The sequence below is a fragment of the Schistosoma haematobium genome, chromosome 1, assembly GCF_000699445.3.
Source record: "Schistosoma haematobium chromosome 1, whole genome shotgun sequence".
Classification (NCBI taxonomy): domain Eukaryota; kingdom Metazoa; phylum Platyhelminthes; class Trematoda; order Strigeidida; family Schistosomatidae; genus Schistosoma; species Schistosoma haematobium.
In genome coordinates, this window is record NC_067196.1 from 91,279,574 (window position 1) to 91,297,372 (window position 17,799).

At 34.0% G+C, this 17,799-nt stretch overlaps 1 protein-coding gene across 1 annotated transcript in view; it reads left to right on the forward strand.

The window, feature by feature from the left end:
* The first annotated feature begins 2,629 nt into the window (after nucleotides 1-2,629).
* KCNC4_1 (Potassium voltage-gated channel sub C member 4) overlaps nucleotides 2,630-17,799 on the forward strand; it is an 85,487-nt gene continuing 70,317 nt past the window's right edge. The window contains exon 1 of the mRNA XM_035731092.2: nucleotides 2,630-3,006. The gene's annotated coding sequence lies outside the window, so the exon portion shown is untranslated. The remainder of the gene's footprint in view (nucleotides 3,007-17,799) is intronic.

A 17,799-nucleotide genomic window follows, 5' to 3' on the forward strand; every position in this document is an offset into this window, starting at 1 on the left:
GTGGAATCCTGCATGCACCTTTGAAACATCGTCTATGAACAAAGAGGATCAGATGCAGACGTAAAGGTGAGGATTGGCAAAGCAAGGTCCGCATTCCTACAGTTGAAGAACATATAGAATTCAAAACAACTGTCTGTAAACCAATATTAAAGTTACAATCTTCAATATGAACTTCAAATTAGTTGTATTGTACAGAACTGAAACTTCGAGAACTACAACAACCATCATCAAGAAGGTACAAGTAATTATAAGCAGTTGTCTACTCAAAATACTCAACATCCATTGACTGGATACCATCAGCAACAGCCTTTTGTGGGAGAGAACAAACCAGCTTCAAACTGAGGAGGAAATTAGGAAAAGACGATAGAAATGGATAGGACACATATTGAGGAAATCACCAAAGTGCACCACGAGGCAAGCCCTAACTTGAAATCCTGGAGGGAAGCAGAAAAGAGGAAGGTCAAAGAACACATTACTTAGGGAAATAGAACCAGATATGAAAAGAATGAAGAGCAACTGGAAAGAGCTAGAAAAGGCCGCCTAAGACAAGGTTGGATGGAGAGTTATGGTGGTTGGCCTATGCTCCTCTACGAGGGGTAATAGGCGTAAGTAGGTAATAATCTGAATGGTTTAATGTCAATCAGAGATAATATGACATAATAATTATTTATATAAATCAATAATAATTATAATTATACCATTTATTCCATAGCTAACTTGAGTACTTGACATTTATATTATTGATCTTTGAAGTATATATTTTTTAAACTTTTCTTTCATTGTTTCCTTCTTTCTTTCCTATAATCAATGTATATCCCGTCATTTATCTACTAAAATGTACAATAATCAATATCATTATGATTAGTCAATATTTTAATAGTGTAATTAGAACGGTTATTGATTTCTTTTATTACCACTCACTTCTTATATTTATTACAAAAAATGTTTCTTAGAACTCTCCCAACAACAACAAAATAGTTGGTTTACATCGTTATGTGTAATATAGCTTACTTACGCCTTTTGCTTACAATGGAGCATAGGCCGCTGATATGCATTCTCTAACTCACTCTGTCCTCGGCCTTCCTTTCTAGTTCTAGCGCCATATGTTATTCATTCTTTTCATATCTGTTTTCATTTCTTAGCGGAATGTGTTCTTTGATCTACCTCTTCTCTTATGGCCTTCAAGATTCCAAGTGAGACCTTGCCTCGTGATGCAGTTTGATAATTTACGACGCTTCATCCTGATTTCTTCCTCTACTGGAATCTGGTTTTTTCTCTCCTATAATAGGTTGTTGCTGATAGTGTCTGACCAACTCATCTGAGTTATCTTGCATATACAGCTGTTAGTAAATACTCATATCTTTTTAATGACGGCTGTGGTAGTTCACCAAGTTTCCGCCCCATACAGTAGAACTGTCTTTACATTATATATATGATAACCCAATTATAAAATTCTTATAGATTTTTTGAAAAAAGATTTTTCAATTTTCGCTTTTACGCTGTATTTGTTACAAAAATTTATTTTCAATAGTTGAACTCATGAGTCAATCTAAGCTAGATTATTATTGAAAACCTGGAAGCATTGGACGATCATCCTGTCCTAGTATAGGACTCGTTAGCAGTGTACATCCACAATCTCGTACATTGGACTCAATCCCATTACCATTGATCTGGCGCTCTAATGCTTAACCTCTAGACCAGTGAGCAACGATATGATATAAATACCTGTTTTCACCTGACATAGATTGAAACCTCATTGATCACGGCTACTCACTAGAACTTCAAAGAATCCATCTTGAAGTTATTCACTAGTGAACACAAACACTTATCTCTATAAAACGTAACTTACTGGAAAGACGATGAATAGACCTTCGTTTCATTTCCATTCATCTATAGAATAACTTTTCAAGAGGATAATCAAATGTAACAACAAGTTATCAGTTGATATTTCATTCAACTACTGTCATTCAAGACAAATTTGTTTAGTCATTTACGTTTTGATAGATATCACTAAGATGAAATATTGAACAAATTTCCTCTCATTAGCGTTTGTTTAGCGAGTTAGTGGGTTAGTTAGTTAGTTAGTTAGCCTCTACACTAATACTGTGGAGTATGCTACTTATTTTGACATAAGTGGTACATAACGCTAGTCAGTAACAGAATATCTAGCAACATAAATCATTGTTATTTAAGTAATAAATTATTACTGTAGGATTATAGAGATTGTTAATTTTTTTGGTAGAGATCATGAATCGATAAATGTTAAACCACCACTGAAAACCTGTAGGTATTGGATAGCCATCCCATCATAGTATGAGACTCCTCAACAGTGTACATTCATAATCGTGCAAGAGGGACTCGAACTCAAGACCATCAGTCTTGAACGTGAACACTTAATCTTTAAAGAACTGAGCTGGCATCCATTTGTTGAAGAGTTCTGTACTGAAACGAAATGATCATCCATTACTTTCAGGTTTTCAATACTGGTCTAACATTCATTGATTCATGATCTCAGTCAAAATAATAATAATAATTTTTTATTATTATTATTGTTAATACTTAGAAAACAAAGTTTTAAGAAGACAATTTGATTGGTTATTTTACTTCATTTTATCACATTTCCCATTTATTTTAATTTTGATTGGATAAAAATCTATCCCTGATAGTACACATAGTTAATTCATTATAAGAGGATAATAATAATAAGAATAAGAATAGCAATGATTATAATCATAGAAATGACTGATACTCTTCAAAGAAATAAATAGTAGTCATAAATACAGGAAAACTTTCAATTTGTAAAATGTACTAATGGAAACATTCTTCTTCTTCTTCTTGTTCATGTTCTTCTTCTTCTTTTTGAATTCAATGACAAGTTGAGGAACGACAAAGATAGAAAGAGAGAGGGAGGGAGACATAGTAAGAGCAAATCATAGAAACATTAGTAACTATGTAATTATTGTACTATTGTGGATTAAAATAAATGAGACTAACACAATAAGTAAAGTAAGTTTTATATGATTTATGTTTAATTTAAAGTTTTTCATTTGTAACTTTCAATTTGTGTATTAGTCCATTCAATTCATTGAGAAAAATCAATGAAAAATGTAACGGGATTCGAAGCTTGTGAACATTTAACCTGTAGACTATTATAGCAACTCACGTGCAATTGAGTTGGTTCACATTAAATTCGGTTAGGTCATTTTGTTAACTCATTAACGAATTGAGTCATCCGTACAAGAACAACAACAACTTATCTAAATCATTGTATCTTGATTCTTGTTACGAATGTATGAACAGGTATGCTTGAGCATTGCTTACTGCCTACCTACGCATGTATTCACGCTGTTAGGCTTACTACTAACCGCTTAATTGATTCGGTGATTCATTCATTTCACTATGTATATATATATATGTCAATGTTATTCATGTTCATTGATCTCTCTCGTTTAATTGTACTCGTTTACCCGTACTCATATTCGCTGACTCACTCACTCGCTCGCTCGCTCGCTTGCCTGCTTGCCTGCTTGCCTTTCGGCACAACTCTTCTGTGCTTGTTCAACGCACCTGTAATTCTGGATATCTGTGTATGTGGTCCCATAATAAACGTAATCAACACTTTGTATTGGCCTTCTGAATAATGTACCGTTGGGGCGTTATCTAGTGACGGTTATCAAGACGAGCTGTTTACGAAGTTTAGAGATGATATTGAATAATGACCACCACACTATTAAGCCAAAATCCAATAGTGTTAATATATATTCAAATTTAACTCATTCACGAAACTATACCATTGTTCATTGTTTACTACTATCTCCATAAATCTCTAATTTGTAATTCATAAAACTATTTATATCTTTAAATATTTAAGAAAGATGTACATCACATACTAAAGTTAGTTATATAAACAGTAACATTTAGCCGTTTAATTCAATAATAAAGTACTGCTGAGGAGTCTTACAATAGGATGAAACGGCCGTCCAGTGCTTCCAGGCTTTCCATGGTTGCCTAGCTTCAACTGGCTCATGATGTCAACTGTTGAAATAAAGTACATTGTAGAATTAATCATGGATCGAATATATTAAAGTGTCATTTTTGTTCATTAGATTATTGTACATGATTAAAATAAAGAAAATATAGAAACAAACGTTTTTTTACTATTTACTTCTGTACATCACTACTGTTTAATTATTGAACTATATCTTAATGAATACTTATTTATAGGGGAAACTTTTTTTGGAAGGGAAAACTGTCCTCATTTAAAGATCCCCATCATATTAAAAGACTAATATTTGAATACATACAGAATCATTTGTAAGTTTCTATCCAATAATATATCATAAAATGTACTTACTTGCCAACTTGCTTACTTACTTACTTACGCCTGTTACTCCAAGTGAAGGAGCATAGACCGCTTACCAGCATTCTCCATCCAATCCTGTTCTGGGCAATCCTTTCCAGCTCCTTCCAGTTGTTATTCATTCTTTTCATATGTGACTCTATTTACCGACGTTATGTGTTCTTTGGCCTTCCTCTTAACAGCTTCACTTCAGGATTCCAAGTTAGGGCTTGTCTCGTGATGCAGTTTGATGATTTGCGTAATGTATATTCTATCCATTTCCATCGTCTTTTCCTAATTTCCTCTTCATCTGGAAGCTGGTTTGTTCTCTCCCACAGAAGGCTGTTGCTGATGTTATCCGGTCAATGGATGTTGAGTATTTTGAGTAGACAACTACTTATAAATACTTGTACCTTCTTGATGATGGTTGTTGTAGTTCTCTAAGTTTCAGCTCTGTACAGTAGAACTGTCTTGACATTCGTTTTGAAGATTCTGACTTTGACATTGATTGACAGATAGTTGTTTTGAGTTCCATATTTTATCGATATTATTAAATTAAATTTTATTTTAATCTTAAATTAATGATTAGTAATAATTGATAATCTATTGATTTAATATTAAATCTGACCTATCAATAACCAGGTATATAAGAGAACAAATGAAGTGAACTATCGAATTAATGGTTATGAATACATTTACATGTATATTGCATACTTGATACCTTTCTTTCCCTCTCCCTCTCTCTCTCTTTCCCTCGCTCTCCCTCTTTCTCTCTATGAATTAGTTCAAATGGCTAGTACATCATATTTAATTTACCAAATATGATATTATCACTAATATTAGTCCCTTTGATAAATTTCGATCATGTAATAAGAAGACGAAGATGATCAGAACAATGTGATGATGATAATATTAGCGCAATACATTTCGAACAATCTGATGGTTGCGGAAACAAATAGAATCAAGTGACCCAATAAGAGTAGAGGATAATCATCCATCATCCTCTATTGCTAAACCTATAATCGAAACAGGACATAAGATTGATCTAAACTCGGCTTTTGTGGTGATGTAAAAACGTGTAAAAGGGAGTATACTAAGGTTTATTGAATCTTTAGCCATACGAAAATTCAAACCCCTTTTTTGTATTCAAAAACAGTCTGTTCTCATCTTCAACCTAACCTGGTAATATTGGTTGATTATCCAGAGTGATTAGGTTTCAAATTGTGTTCACATCCTTGTCTCCTCTTACCCCATTTCCAGTCTAGTTAATCTTTTATTTTTTTATATATAAAAGTTCTTAACTTTTGTAACGTGTGGACTGCAGGTTTTGATAAGCAGTGTTTATATCGATCGATCCAATGATACGTAAACACGTACGGACGACCTAGAGTCCCGATTGGTCCCGTTTTCCTTTCTAGCCCAGCCAGTTGAGTCCAGAACACAAGTCACAGCCTCTGAGTTATGAAACATTTTATTTCAGACATACTCTATTTATATACTAACCAAACAAACCACATCGTACCATAAAATAGGAAACAACATTTACACAATATTTAACAAGTGAAACAAACATCGACAAATGGGAAATGTACATTTAACCTCCAAGGCCACCATAGACTTAACTCGATAATTATTGGTATATTTTTCCGACTATCCTAACATGAACAAGTGCATTATGTGTGATCAGATTGTTCGAAATGTATTGCGCTAACATATCATCACATAGTTCTGATCATCTTTGTCTTCTTATTACATGATCACTAATATTTTTGTATTAAATTCAAATACATTTTATTATTCCTAATGTTTATCTTATCTTCTCATTATTCATCAGTTGCCAACTATACTAATCAGTAATTTTATAAGTTTTAAAACTTCATTAAAAATATAAAACAAAATCCACACACACAAAAAAATCTTTTTTTTGTAATATTTCAATCAAAAAAATTACAAAAACCGTCATAGAAACAAAAAAGATCCTGTTTATTGATTTATACGAAGAATTAAAACTATTTTGCAGTATCATAATGGGTTTTGTGGAGAGTTTTAGAAATTTCACATGTTGAAATCATCACTCAGTTGAAGCTAGACCAACATTGAAAGCCTGGGAGCACTGAAAGGCCGTTTCGTCCTAGTATGGGACTCCTCAGCAGTGCGCATCCACGAACCCGCCCCCCGCAGGATTCGAACGCAGGACCTCCTGGCTTCGCGAGCGAGCACTTAACCATTAGACCACTGAGCCGGCATCCAACGGTGTTAATGTCTAACTCCAACCAATCCACGAAGTTGCGCCACCGTACACCATTGTCTTAAGTGAGTTGTTATCTCACAACAGACCTGATTGAACTCCACTGGTAACGGCTTCTCAATAGAACTCCAAGAGTTTTTCCTGAAGTCAGTCACTAGTGAGCAGTTGATTATTATCAGAATGGGTTTTGTGGAGAGTTTTAAAAATTTCACAGGTTGAAATGAAGAGTCAGTTGAAGCTGTATTTTATTCATATATATAATATTTCATTTATATTTTCATCATTATTGATCAATCTACAACTTGACTTAGTTTATTTATGCCTGTTACTCTTCGTGGAAGAGTATAGGCTACCCATCAGCATTCTTCATCCAACACTGTCCTAGGCAAATGTTAACCAGAAAGAAAATAATAAATCAATCTATAAACGACATATGATATTTAGATCGTTAAATAAGAAAGAAAGATTAGTTCAGTGAAGAGTTCTCTTTTTGGCGAATTCATTTTCAAAGCTGTACAATCACAAATATGTATACGTATTTTTACAGGATGATAATAATACTGACAATAAAACTTCTGTTATACATGGTGACAGTGAGGTTAAATAAACAAATGTATTAGAAAAAAGTTTTTAAAACAAGGAAAGTTTTAATAAAATGTTGAAACAGAGATGAAATGTAATCAGAATGGAAATAAAAACAAACCGGTTGGGGGTAGAAGATTTGAAGGGAAGATGGAAGGTGAAGCAGGTGGCTGTAAGGGAACAAGAGTATGAAGAAAGAGAAAAAAAAATTTTTTTAATACATTAAGATCATGGTAGAAGAAGAGGTTGTACCAGTCTCTTTTGTACACACAATTCTGGTTTTTCAAAATGTATGGCTATTGCCTCGGCTATGCAAAGAAGATGCAGTCTAATTGTCTTAGGAAGGCTTCTGCTTACCTTGTAGATGACTTTGAACGCAGAGTCTGTCTTGATTGAATGACCTGTGTTCACAAAGTGTTCGATTATAGAACTTCTTATTGAACCGTTGCCTCCTCTTTTTAGCCACGCCGAACAATGTTCTTTAGATCATTGACTAACTTATCAAAGGCATTAAATTCTGCCTTCAAACGTTCAACTAGTAACTTTGTTGATTCTATGTGAGAATTTTTGATGCGTTGAATATTTTTAAGGGAAGGTGGAAGTTACACATGAGCTCAAAGATTTTAAGAATTGACTTAAGGAACGGCATAATTTGAGACGTTCATCCAAAAAAGAAACTTAAATCGAGTAATTTCTCTCGATATTCTACAGCGTATTGTCACTAGGTACGCTACAATCTATAAACATCCTAATAATTAATAGGATTAAACTATAGATATACTATAACCAACAGAGTGGGTTGGAGAATGCTGGTCGGCGGCCTATGCTCCATTAGGAGTAACAGGCGTAAGTAAGTAATACTACAACCAATGAATAGAGTAGTATGGTTATGTTCTATTTAAATTGTTACTCATTATTTATCGTATCAGATAAATTCTACCCGATAAGCCTTTATTTTAGTCTATGACCTTTTTTTTCTAAAGAAATGAGAAACTTTGATGAAACAATCTATAATGAACTAAGCTATTTAATCATTAAATACATTGAACTATATCTGTTGGCAGAGAAGATTTGTAGGTCAGGTGGATGATTTTGGCGGAGTTTTGTTCTCTGAGCTGGATGGCTTGGTCGTGATCCAGCTCAGAGAACAAAACTCCATCAAAACTATATCTGTTCATTAACTACATTATCAGTTTACTAAATTGTTTATTTGGGATCATAAATACACCCTCTTAGACTTAGTATGAGATTATCTATACTTTACTTCAAACCTTGTTAAATGTGATCAAATAAGCTTCATTTCATTTCTCCTATGTAATTTGAAACAATGTATTTTCAATAGTATCTTTCATCAAATAGAGATGAAATGTTTTTTAATTATAAGAGAATATAATAGCTGAATTCATGAGTCAATTAAAGCTAGGCCACCATGAAAAACCTGGAAGCATTGGATTGATCGAAGTAAGATATTAACACCGTTGGATGCCGTCTCAATGGTCTAGAGGTTAAGCGTTCGATTGTGAAGCCGATAGGTCCTGGTTTCGGATCGCGTGAGGCGGGATAGTAGATGAGCACTACTGAGCAGTCCCATACTAGGACGAAATGACCGTCCAGTGCTTCCAGGTTTTCCATTGTGGTCCAGCTTTAATTGACTTATGAATTTAACTACTAAATTACTATAATATCCACAAAACCCCTCTCTGATTATAATCATCATATGCTCACTAATGACTGACTTCAATAAGTATTTCCTGGAGTTCTAGTGAGAAAGCACAACTAGTGAAGTTCAACCAGATCTGTTTTGAGATAATAACTCACTGAAGATGATGGTGGATGGTGTCTCCATTTCTTGAATTAGTTGAAGTTAGACATTAACACTGTTGAATGTCGACTCAGTAGTTTGGAGGTAAGCGTTTCACACTAAAGACTGTTTGGTCCTGTGTTCGAATCTCGCGCGGCGAAATTATGGATGCACACTGTTGAAAAGTCCTAAACTACAACGAAACGACCATCCAATACTTCTAAGTTCTCCATAATGGTCTAGCTTTAATATAATTCATAGATTCAACAATTAAATTATAAAAGAATATGTTAATTTTTCATAGTCCAATATGAATGAAACCATTTCAAAGCATTTTATTAATAAATCTTACTGGTTTATTCAACAATATCATTTACTTGCAAGTCTTTTTATCCCTACAAAACAACAACAACAACAACTTGAAATTTAAGCACAAATGTTAACATGGTTACAAGACTCTCGGTTTCCATGATTACTCATCATTAAAAGTAAGGGAAACCGCTTTGATGTGTATAGATTATGTAGCGGTTAAGTATTAAACAAAAAATACTCTAATTTTGACATAATTTATCCAAATAATGTTTACTTTTAACTTACACATATAGTAATGAAAGAATTATCAAATATGCATATTGAGTAAGGGGGATATCCATTGTATTTAATCACTTTCTGATTTAAAGTCCATCTTGTTTTGTTTTGCAACCTGTAAACATCTTGCAGTCATTAAGTAATGGAAAGTAAATTCGATATTAAACTAGTTTCGTTTTATTTGTTGCTTTTATTTATTTTAACGATATTCACTTAACAAATGTATATGGAGTATGGAGTTGTAGAGATTGTTGAGTTTTTTAATTGAGATCATGAATCGATCAATGTTAGACCACCAATGAAAATCTGTAAGTTGTGTACAGTCGTTTCATTGTACTATGGAATTCCTCAGAAGTGGTCTGGAGATTAAGTGTTTGCATGTGAGATCGAAAGTCTTGGGTTCGAATGCCGAGTGTAGGATCGTGGATATGCATTTCTGAGAAGTCCCATACTAGATATTTCCTGGAGTTTCATTAAGAAGTAGTGACTAGTGGAGTTCAACCGGGTCTGTTGTGAGAGAGTAACTCATTGAAGACAATGGTGGATGTGTTGCTCAATTTCGTGGATTGGTTGAAGTTAGACATTAACACCATCGGATACTGGCTGGCTCAGTGGTCTAGAGGTTAAGCGCTTGTCGCGAGACTGGTAGGTCCTGGGTTCGAGCCCCACGTAGTGCGGGATCGTGGATGCGCACTGCTGAGGAGTCCCATGCTAGGACGAAACGGCCGTCCAGTGCTTCCAGGTTTCCAATGTTGGTCTAGCTTCAACTGAGTGATGATTTCAACTTGTGAAATAAGATATTTATTGGTTTTGTTTACAAAATTATTTATTTACAAAAATAAAAAAATACACAAAAATAAATTTAATAAACATTTAAGATTTATTTAATACCCTTTACATTGGATAACTTAATTTCATTTTAAAGTTTCAAGTTACCATGACAACAAGTTTCCAGTTCCATTTTTGAAGAAAAAAAAGAAGAAACATTTTTTTTTCGATATAATTGTTACATTCCTATTTAATTAAACTATTGACACTTTTACATGTTATATTGATGAGTTTACAGTTGGCCCTACTCCCCTTTGTTAAATATAATCTGTTCAAAAGTAAACAACAAAATCAAACTAAAATACCTAACGTATTGAAATTCTTGAACATCTATTGTGGTGGTCAAATACTTAATTTAATCTATAAACTTTGTATACAGTTCATTGTGATCATCGTCAGTAGATAACGACTCAGTAGTGAATTATTCAGAAGGCGAGTATGGAGTATTGATTGTGTATATTATTACACGACAAACAGATCACCAATACTCCAGACATGCGAAACATGAATGAAAGGCTAATGACGACAAGCAAGCGAGTGAGTGAGCGCACGAGACAAATGAATAGGATTAATATATATAAGTTATACATTATTATTAAATTAATATACGAATAAACTTCCTTACTAACTCCTGTTACCAACAATAAATCATAGGCCACCGACCAGCATTTTCCAACCCGATCTATCCTTAGCCTGTTCATTCTTCTCATGTCTAGTTCCATTTCTCGGTGCATTATGTTGTTTGATTCACTACTGAGGAATCCTGCAATGGGACGAAACAACCGTCCACTCTTTCCATATTTTTCGTAGTTGTCTAGCTTCAATTGAATCATGATTTCAACTATTGAAATCAATATAAATAACTTGAATGCTAGAATATTCATGTTTAACTAAATACATCATATTTTTAAGATATTGTATGAATATAATATTTACATATTATACTGATAACAGATTATAGGTCAGTAACATGATTTATTACTGTAAGATTAGGTCATGTCTTTTTTGTATTAGATTCTATCTTATCAGATATGTATTTAGATCCATTTGAACAACAACAACAACAAGATCGTACCAAACTTTTAAGGTTCTTAAATGACAATCATCATTTGTTAATTGAGATAAAACTCGTTTACATTTATTTCTTATGATATAAATATATGAACTAAAATAAATATATCGATCAAATAGTTATACTACTTGTATCTATACCAAAATAGTTCACATGTGCATATACATAAAACTTTCATTCATGAATTCAAATTACTACTAATAAGATTTTTAAGTAATATCATATTTTAACATCTTTTATTTTTTTGATTGAGATCATGAATTGATTGATGTTAGACCACTATTGAAAACTTGGAAGCACTGTAAGACCGTTTCGTCCTATTGAGGGACTCCTCAGCAGTGGGCATCCACGATCCCGCTCGCGGGATTCGAACCCGGGGTGTTCAGTCTCGCGCACGAACGCTTAACCCACTGGATCACTGAGACGGTATCCAATGGTGTTAATGTCTAACCCCAACCAATCCATAAAGTTACGCGACCATCTTCCATTGTATTGAGGTAGACTCGTGTTTCTACCCGACACAGATTAGCTCCACTGGTCACGGCTTTTATTGAAAATAAGGAAATAGGATTAAATAACTAGTTTCTCTTTAGGAATAAATTGAATGACAAACTAAAATAAATAACAATGATAAAAGTACTTGTTTTTTATGTCCAATTGGTGATGTTTTACGTGTATCTTCTTATTGTTATTTAGCACTATAATTGATCAATCTCCTATTGGCATACGTGCATCCTGTGCAGATTTCCGTGATATTGCCTTAAGTCACAAGCTTTTTAAGCAAAGATGGATAGTGACTAGTAGTGGAATCAAGGACTATCGTCCTAATTTGGACTCGTTAACTGGGTGTACATGCATCTCAGAGTTGATGTTCGCTCCAAGACTCGAACCCGGTACCGTTCAATTCAAACGCCATCGCGTTACCCAATTACCTACTGAGACCTGATAGCCACCTGCTTGTGCAATTGATTGAAGTTCAAATCCACTTGGTGTTGTTTTACATGTACCTTCCGATTGTTATTTAGGACTGCAATTGATCAGACTCAGTAGCTAAGTGGATAACGCGATGGCATTTGAGGCAGACGGTACCGTGTTCGAGTCCCGGAGTGAACGTCAACCCTAGGATGTGGGTAGATCTAGTTGACGAGTCCCGAATAGGAAGAAACGCGTGACAAACTAAATTCCACTGCTAACCACAATCCATCTTTGCTTAAAAAGTACTTGTTAATGGATTAGAAAAGAACTTGAAAATTAGATTCGCTTAGTTACAACAGTTGCTAAAATAATACTATTATATAAGGCAATGTAAATATCCATTCTATCCATTGGACAAAATAATGAATACTAGAATAATAGTCATATATGTGATCAATTGATTTTCATGAAATACTAACTTTGGAACTCATCAAAAGGATAAGATTTTGATCAAAAATTATAATAAGATTGTTGAAACTTTTTGGAATAGATATGGCACACAAATCAATAAAATCACTTCAATCAATCCCATGTAAACCAAAGGGTAAAATGACAAGAGAAGAAAAACTAAACATCATTTGCAAAATAAATTGTGCCATCTGAGAAAAACACTACATTATACAAAGCGGACACTTTCTTCATCTTCGCGTGAAAGCACATCAATTGATGGTCAAACGCCATGGCATATTCTCACTTATATCAATGTATGTGGACAACTGTGGACGCATATTCGACTGGAAAATGTGAAACTCTTTGATAGAAGCAATTATAAAAACACCAGAGAATTTCTGGAATCTTAGCACTTAGGCCAATCGTCAATCAACAAGCACATTGAAATCGATCCAATTTATCAACCCTTCAGAAAAATCATTAACAAATATACGACAAAGAATCATATCAATGGAATATACAATCACAATAAACTAAACATTGACCGGTTTAAGGACAACAATAACCAATCAAAATCGAGGTCGACTGAACAATTTGTAAGTCATATGTGGAGAAATTTAAACATGTCACTTCCACTTGAAGATTATGCTAACGATGTTGTTCAGAAGAACAATGAAAGATCCACGACCAAACCATCCAATTCAGTGAACAAAAATTCACAAAAATACAAAATATTACCCTAAAAACAAAGAAAAAAATCCCAAAAATATCAACTTTCACAAACGTTTTTGTAGTCTTACTGATTGTAATAAATCCTTCCTAATTCATTTTGTTGATAAGTCATAACTAACAAAAAGATCAAAACAAAATTATATCAATCAAAACTACTTACTAATAATAGTTACCTTCTAATTAAGTAACATTCAAATTGTTTAGGCGCTCTCGCGCGAGACTGACAGATCTCGGGTTCGAAACTCGCAAAGCAGGTGTAAGGATGTGCACTGTTGAGGAGTCCCACAGTAGGACGAAACGGCCATCCAGTGCTTCCAGGTGTTCCATGGTAGGCTAGCTTCAATTGACTCATGATCTCAACTATTGAAATTACTATAATATCCACGAAAACCCCTTCTGATACTAATCAACATATGCTCACTAGTGACTGGCTTCAAGAGGAATTCCCTCGAGTTCTAGTGAAAAGCTGTGACTAGTGGAGTTCAGCCGAGTCTGTTGTGAGATAGTAACTCACTGAAGACAATGGTCGATGTATCGCTCAATTTCGTGGATTAGTTGAAGTTACACATTAACACCGTTGGATGCTGGCCAGCTCAATGGTCTAAAGGTTAAACGTTAGCACGTGAGACCGAATCATACGAGCGGGATAGTGGGTGCGTACGGTTGAGTAGTCCCAAACTAGTTCGATACAGCCGTTCAGTTCTTCCAGGTTTTCCATGGTGATCTAGCACAAATGGACTCAAATTAAAATTGAAATTGAACTTAACTAACTATTTCAATCAATAATCCTAAATTATGGAGATAAATCCTTCTCTTCTTCTTTTGAAATGACAACTTTATCATTTCACTAATGGAATTTAATGAAAATTGTGATTAATCACAATGGATGACAATCAATTGAGAACAATAAAAAACAACAAAAAAGAAAAAAAGAAGAAAAATAGAAGAAAGAAAACGAAAAAAAGATACATACAATTTCTCAAATAAGAAAAAAAAATACTCGAATATTCATTATAAAACTAAATTTTTATTTACTTTAGTTGTTGTTTGTTTTGTTTTCTTCTAATTTAGTTGTTAACTAAATGTCATTTTAAATGATTTACCTTGAATTACAAAAAATAGTTTGTTTATATTGTGTCAATCTTATAAGTTTTACTTATTATTTTAGCATTAAAAACAAACAAAGAACAAGAATAAATTGACAAAATGATCCAGTTTGATGTGATTTGTTGTTGTTGTGGTGGTGGTGGTCGTTTTCTTTTCACCCTTTTCGTTTCTTTCTCTAAATGGGAATTCAATGAGACTAGAATTTATGGACGATATTTGAATGACACGAAAGTGACCTTGAGAGTGTCCTCTTAATAACTAGGACTAAATGACGGTTATAAACCTGTGTGAGGAATTAGAATTATGAATCGCAGTTAGTGGTTAAGGTTAGGAATTAGATTTCGTGTGCGAGACTGAAGGCCCTGGGTTCGAATCCCGTTAGCGGGATCGTGGATGCTCACTGTTAAGGGGTCTCACAATAAAACTAAACGGCTGTTCAGAGCTTCCAAGTTTTCAATGGTGGTCTAACATCAATCGGTTCATGATCTTAATCAAAAATTTAATAATATCCACAATCCTATACTGATAATTAGATTTAGGGTTTCCATCATGAACTGAAATTAGCTAAAATGCCAAAACTCTATTTGACCAAATAAATGAGTGAACGGCGCCAAAATACAAGACCTATTATCTCGTGTCTGATCGGTTCGTCCATAAATTATAGTCTCGCTATTGATGCTAAAATTAAGTAGATGAAAGTATAATTTATATTGGAACAAACAGGTCGAAATCAGAAGAACGTTTATCGACATATATATATATATATATATATATATATATATATATACCTATTCATGTCAAAAACTGCAGCTCCTAAATGCGCTGGTACAGTCGAGGGTGGGGAGAATCAGCTCTCCCTCTCGATATGCTCTCGTATGGACACACGTATACATCCACTGTGTTCTTGCTGCCGGGGCGTTGTTTACGAAATTGAGAGGACAAAAAGCAAATTTCAGGTGCTTTAATCGAATTAGTGGATATGGAGGATCTACCTAGATGTGTTGAAAAACTCTGATTCCAAACCAATGGTGCACATGGACTCCAGGATCCTAAGGAAACAAATTGCATATGAACCTATTGTTGGTCACTGGCTATCATGAGACTGAGTCTGCTGACGTTGTTCCACTGTCTTTTGGATCAGACCTTTAAGGTCAAGGTTCCTTCTGTGGTCCCCTAAGAATACCACCTGCTTCAGTCTGGGCACCCAGGCAGTATCACAGCTCAAACACAAATCAACTGACCTGTATGGCACATATGTATTCGTTGTCCCTGTGTACCAATATTTATGTGTTTAAATAAATAAATAAGTGCCAAACTTTCTGATGAAAAACTCTTTACTAGTCAAATAATCATTACTAATCAAATTCTTTAATACAAACTTATCTTTTGGAGTTTTTAGTTAACCATAATCACTAACCAACATTACGCAACTTATTCTTATGATGATGTTTCTCAAGTATACAATGTGAATAATATCAGATCATCAAATAAACACGTATAGATAGCTTAATCACAATTTATCCCAAACTATCTTCAGATTTAGTTTTATGGAATAAAAACAACTATGACAGTTCACAACCTTTATGTCTTGTTAACTAACTCGTAGATATTTTTAAAAAGACAACATTAATACAAGTGTTCAAACAAATATGATATTCTAATAATGAGATAAAGACATTTTCATAGTTTACATAATGGATTGACCTAAACTTAAAACATTCTCAGAATTGCTGAGTTCCAATAGAAGATTGTTCTGTTTTAGTGGCCCGTGGATCTGACTCCAAGATGATCGTATAAATGTTTGTTATCGCCTATCCTCGTATATAATCCATCGACTTAAATCGCGTTAGTCAATAACGGAATTAAATAAGTCGAATAACGAGAATAGATTTGTGACCACATATAATTTTGTATATAGAGCGAATGTAATGGAGAGAAGAGAAACGACGCAGAGTGGAGATGGTTGGTTAGCCATGTGATGAGTAATGGGATAAGAAATGTACACACACCTACTCACTCATATAAAAACAGTCAAGATTGATAAACGAGTAATTAACAAGGTCAGAATGTGACTCAGGTAGGATGAATAGAATGGGCTGTCCGAAAGCTAGAATAAGGTAATATCGGCTTAAGACAATAACCGACACTACACTGTAATATGCATGGATAAAATTATCATAAAAATAAAAAAATCAATATACGTATATTTGTATCCTGTTTTTTTTTGTAATTTTTATCACAATAATTCACGAATAAATCTGTTTCCATGTTTCTTTAAAGTTGATTTTCCCTAATTCTCTGATTGTTTATGTAATGAAAGGGGGTGGAGTGGGGGGTAATTTTTCAAATGAGTTTTCTTAGTATCCTATTTGATTAAAGATAACAAAAGCTTTCTAGTAACTATGTTACACTTTGAATTCATTTGGTATTGTTTTGCTTGAATCTTCCCATTGAGATTTAAGACTGCATTTGAACAGTCTGTTATTGGCACATGTGCATACTGTGCGTATTAACTCGATATTGCCTTAATTTATAAGCATGATAAGTAAAGATGGATAGTGTTTAGAAGTGAAATTCAAGACACGCGTTTCGTACTACTTAGGACTCGTCAGCTAGATGTATCTTCATCTCAGAGTTGATAACTCGAACTCAGTATCATCTAACTCAAATGCTATCAAGTTATCCTTTTATCTACGGAGTCCAGATAACCACTGAATTATTTAAATAGGGCGAAAATCAATTCATATCTTTTGATTGTTTAAATAATCACATTAACACAGTACTGAGTCCGAGTCCCAGAACAAACATCAAATCTGAGATGTAGGTAAATCCAGCTGACCTGCTCCAAACTGGACAAAATGCTCGACCTAGATTCTACTTCCACCTGTCATTCACCTAAGATTAAATATTAAGTCTTTAATAAAGTTATAAGCCTAGTATTTATGTCATCGTAATAATAGTTTTCCTTTTATTTACTTTACTTACTTACTTACGCCTGTTGCCAACAATAGAGAATAGGCCGCCAACCAGTATTCTCCAACTGCCTCTGTCCCACTCTGCCTTCCATTCTAGTTCTCGCCAATTGTTTTTCATTCTTCACATATCTCTCTCCATTTTTCGAAGTAATGTCTTCCTTA